The sequence below is a fragment of the Aptenodytes forsteri genome, unplaced genomic scaffold (genome assembly GCF_000699145.1).
Source record: "Aptenodytes forsteri isolate BGI_AS27 unplaced genomic scaffold, ASM69914v1 Scaffold231, whole genome shotgun sequence".
NCBI classification, from domain to species: Eukaryota; Metazoa; Chordata; class Aves; order Sphenisciformes; family Spheniscidae; genus Aptenodytes; species Aptenodytes forsteri.
Genome location: NW_008796046.1, coordinates 3,001,264 through 3,005,962, shown reverse-complemented (window position 1 = coordinate 3,005,962; position 4,699 = coordinate 3,001,264).

Genomic DNA, 4,699 nt, shown 5'->3' with positions numbered 1-4,699 from the left:
AGGGGGGGGGGGGGGGGGAAAGCTTGACGAGAGAGCTAGACTGCTAACAACCACATCTCAGGTCAAAGTAGGAACTTCTCAGCAACACTCTGAGTGGAGGAACTTGAGGAAGTCCCCAAACACTGAGGGGACTGGACAGCCCCTCGCTACGGATCCACTCAGTACCAGTATTGGGCAACATCACTGGGTAACCAGGCAGGAAAGGGTTCAATTTCTGCCTTTCACTAGAATCTTTCCTGGAGGAAGGCAGAACAAGGGTTTTGCCAGCAGACACCACAAGTGAGTGCTATCAGAGCAGAACAGTCAACAAAGCAGCTCAGATACTGCTCTGCGACTCCCGGGGCTCCATCCTCGGGGTGTTTTCTCTGGGCTGGCTCCTTCCTGGGACCCAGGGGTGCTCTCAGAGGACTGTGAATACAGCCTAGCCCCAGCAGAACAAACTTAGAGCATCTCAGAGCATTGTGTTTACTCACCCACCAACCTGGGCAAAGAGTGGCACCATGAAGCTGGCCCTGCCCTGAAACCTAAAGTCAGCCAGGCCAAGTCATGTGTTACCCTCTGACAGAAGGACAGGGTCTCCCCTTTTCTTCCTCTGCTGGGAATCATAAAGAAAAATTTGAAGGACATGGTAAGAAGCAGTTTTTGCATCTGCTTTGGTTTTGTTTTCAGCGAAGCGTTCAGAAAAAAACCCTGGAAGTTGAGACAGAAAGAATGAAATATCTAAACTAGTGGTTTGCTTAAGGAGAATCAACTTCATTTATTGGAAGGAATGTGTTACATATTGCATCTCATTTCATCGGAAAGTTACTGCTGTGAAACAAAGAAATACAAATCCTTTACTTTGGAATAAAGACAAATGTGCTTCTTTTCAGGTTACCAAGATATCACTGAAAAAAAGGCCAGCACTTTCTAATCACAGTGTCCCCATTCCTACGTCTAAGGCACAGCAGGATGTTGACTATCTTGTGCATCTAAGTTTCAAACTAGGACCTTTAAGGACACCAAAGGGCATCCACTGATACAGCAAGAAAACTTCAAAACTGTGGGGACTCTGTCAAATTGAAGAACCGCGTATTATCCACAGGTTAACAAGGATTTATCTGCCTTACTTTTCTTCCTTTTGGGAGGACATGCTTATGCCCTGCATGCATAGTCCTTTATCTGCCCAGAAGGCACTATGTCAAGGTTCAAGTAGAAGGTACAAGTTGATCTCCTGGCAATGTAGTCAAAAGGATGCTGGACTTTCTGGGGATGCTCAGGAATCCAGATCAGAGGTCCATGAACAGTGGACACCGCTGCTGATAAAAGCCCTCACTGAAAGAGCCCTCCAAATCAGAAAGAGATGCCACTACTAGGAAACACATCTTCAGGGCTCTCAGAAGGAGAGATGGAAAAGATTTCCACATGCCCAGCCCTGAGGGGAGAGTTTTTCTGCAACAGTATCTCCAATTCCGAACTACGTGGAAAAAACAAGTTCGTGTCATCAGACACCAGACAGATGAGAGTCATCTTGGAGGAGGCAAGATTTGATTTCTTGCTTCATACCACTTCCACCCTGTTCCTTGCCTTTCTTAGGAGTCCCACTCCCTGGCCAGATCTGGAGGATCTGAGGCTAAAAGCCTCAGAATCAGAAGGGAACAAGGACAGATTCACTTCAAAAGCAGAACTGCGTGGAGCTCTTCCTCCTCCACCCGCTAGAAAGGACGAAGTGAAGGAACAGAAAGATGTAGAGGGCATGGGTGAGCAGGCTCCATGTGGAGACAGTCTGGAGCTAAAGCACCAGGCTGAAACATCCACAGAGGAGGCATTTCGGAGCACTTCTCCTGCCGGGTGAAGGCTGGGCATTGCTATATGGATGGTGCCAAGGAGGTGGTGCCCTACAAGCATAAGGCTGATTCTCCGCTCCCACCCAAAAACTGACACTACCTGTTTGGAAGCCCTTTCCCACCACTGCTCCATGCTTTATCCACAGCCCCCATGCCCAGCTGGGAATACAGGAGGATCACTGTTTCTCACCATCCTTTAAACCTCCCTCTCTGCAGACACCTTGACAACTGGCTTCCTGCCCCCCAGCCCAGACTTTCATTACAAATCTGATCCACAAACAGCACCAGTGCCCTCTGGAGAGCTTTTAGAAGAGCTCTGCTCTGCAGGGAAAGAAACGAAATATGCATTCAGACACTCTTGTGTCCTTTGCAGACACCCAAACTGGCTCCGAAACACCCAGCTCACGTACCAGAGAGGGAACAGAGCTATGAGTTAGCTCCAGCACTGCATAGACCCATATGGACCTACTGAAACAACCCGAGACCTGGGGTCATCACTGGGGCTACGGTTCATGGTACTGACGTTGCCAAACTGCTGGCCAGTGAGAAGAGGATCCAGCAGCGAAAAGAGGATGGTCAGCTCTGTTTGGAATAAGACGATGTTTGTTGGAGAGCTCTGGGAACACAGTAATCCCTGTCTGTCCCCCTGCCCTCTTAAAAAAATTGCTGGAGACTGTGCCTGTCAGAACACGAACACTGTCTGCAGTCCAGGAGCCTGGAAGGGCTCACAGCAACGTAAGTAAGCATCAGCCCCAGGTGAGGAACTCAGCGAAAGGGAGTATGGAGCAGATAGAGGTTTATGGAGCAGCAGCTGATGTAGAGCTGAGCTCTGAGGGCAGAAAAGCCATCCGGGAGACCATCAGCTTTGCACTCAGCTAGTGCTGCATCCTCATTTTCTTCTGGGGACTGATGGGCCAAACTCCTGCCCTCTCCAGTGATATCGTTTGGTCTGTAGAAGGAAGGATATTCAGCTGTATGGGAAAAGCTCAAGTCCAGCCCTAGAAATTTGAGGCCAGACTTCACCGCATTACCCCCTTCTCTTCAAAGACCCACAGTTGGCCCTTGAGCAGATGGGTGTGAGGGGAGGGATCTTACCCCTTTCCTGGTGCATTTAAACACTGTCATTGGTGTTACTCCCTAATTATTCCCTAAATTAATTGTTTTTCTGGCCTGGAGAGGCTTTTATGAGTCAAATAACCCTGGAAAAAATATTTTGGGACACTATGGACCGAACAAGACAGGAAAAACCTATAGCTGAGAGCAGTAATAAAAGCACCATCTGTGACCGGGCAGAGAGAACACGTAACGTGAACTGAACAGTCATTACACACTCATTTAATTCTCACATTAAGCCAGGAGTTCCCTGAACGATAGAGCACTAATTTCCTACCAATTTACATCCTGCATCTCTGCCTGACACCGCAGCAGTACCAGCTCTTTCCTGTGCTGTGATTCTGTAAGAAACCACATCACAACACTGTACCAACATACAGCAAAGCTCAATGCTGGCCCTTACAGGAGGGGATGGCGATTGGCATTAAAACAAAACTAATTTTCCTCACTCAGGAGCACCAAGACATGTGTGTCCCTGTGTTTCCACCCAGCACTGAGGCAGTAACCTGCGTGTGTCCAGGCGGTCTGCCCGATTCCTTGCAGTGGCACGGAGGATGGACATTGGACAAGTTGTCCTCGTTGGCTGAGGATGCACTTCTAGCCCGGTTCTCACCTACCCTCCCTGCACCCCTCCCTGCGGTCTCCTGACCTTCCTCTGAATGTCTTTCTCATCCACCTGGTTATGCCCATGCCCCTGCTCTGCAGCTCTAATTCCTCGGGATAGCCTTTGAAGGCAGCTTGGAGCTCAGGTCTAGACTGAGAGCCACGGGTGGGGACATCGGCTTTCTGGAAGCAAAGGCAGAGGTGAAGGAAGGCCCTGGCAAGCAGCATGGGGACTTTGAGGACAAGAAGCTTTTCATGCACAGATAAAAAGCACCATGGGGGAAAGTCAAAACCAGGCATCTACAAAGCTTTTCTCTTCTCTTCTCTTTCCCATGAGCCCAGCTTGTTTCTTTTAAATGAGGTCTCTGGCCAGCAATTCTTTTTTTACCTGAGACTTTGCAGCGAGGCAGGGATTTGTCTCCCTACAAGCAGTGTCACTGCCAAAGCTGCCTCCCAGCACCTCCGGGCCCTGGGGCATCACACTGATGCTGTCTCTTGTTTCACCCACCGTACTCCAAAGATCAATGCACAGGAATGGGACAACCTCTGACCACAAGCACAGCAGAGATATTCAGCCGCCACCTTCCCGCAGCGTGACTGCACAGAAGAGGGACGCGGAGGCAAAGGGCAGAAGAGAGCAGCAAAGTCCGGGCTGCGTGGGGAAGCGGCGCTGATTTTACCCCTTTTTCATAGAATGGTTTGGGTTGGAAGGGACCTTTAAAGACCATCTAGTCCAACCCCCCTGCCATGAGCAGGGACACCTTCCACTAGATCAGGTTGCTCAAAGCCCCGTCCAACCTGGCCTTGAACAATTCCATGGAGGGGGCATCCACAACTTCTCTGGGCAACCTGGGCCAGTGCCTCACCACCCTCATAGTGAAGAATTTCTTCCTTATGTCCAATTTAAATCTACCCTCTTACAGTTTAAAACCGTTGCCCCTTGTCCTGTCACAACAGGCCTTGGTAAAAAGTCTCTATCCGTCTTTCTTATAAGCCCCCTTTAAGTACTGATGGGCTGCAATAAGGTCTCCCTGAAGCCTTCTCTTCTCCAGGCTGAACAACCCCAACTCTCTCAGCCTTTCTCCATAGCAGAGCTGTTCCAGCCCCCTGATCATTTTTGTGACCCTCCTCTGGACCCGCTCCAACAGGTCCGTGTC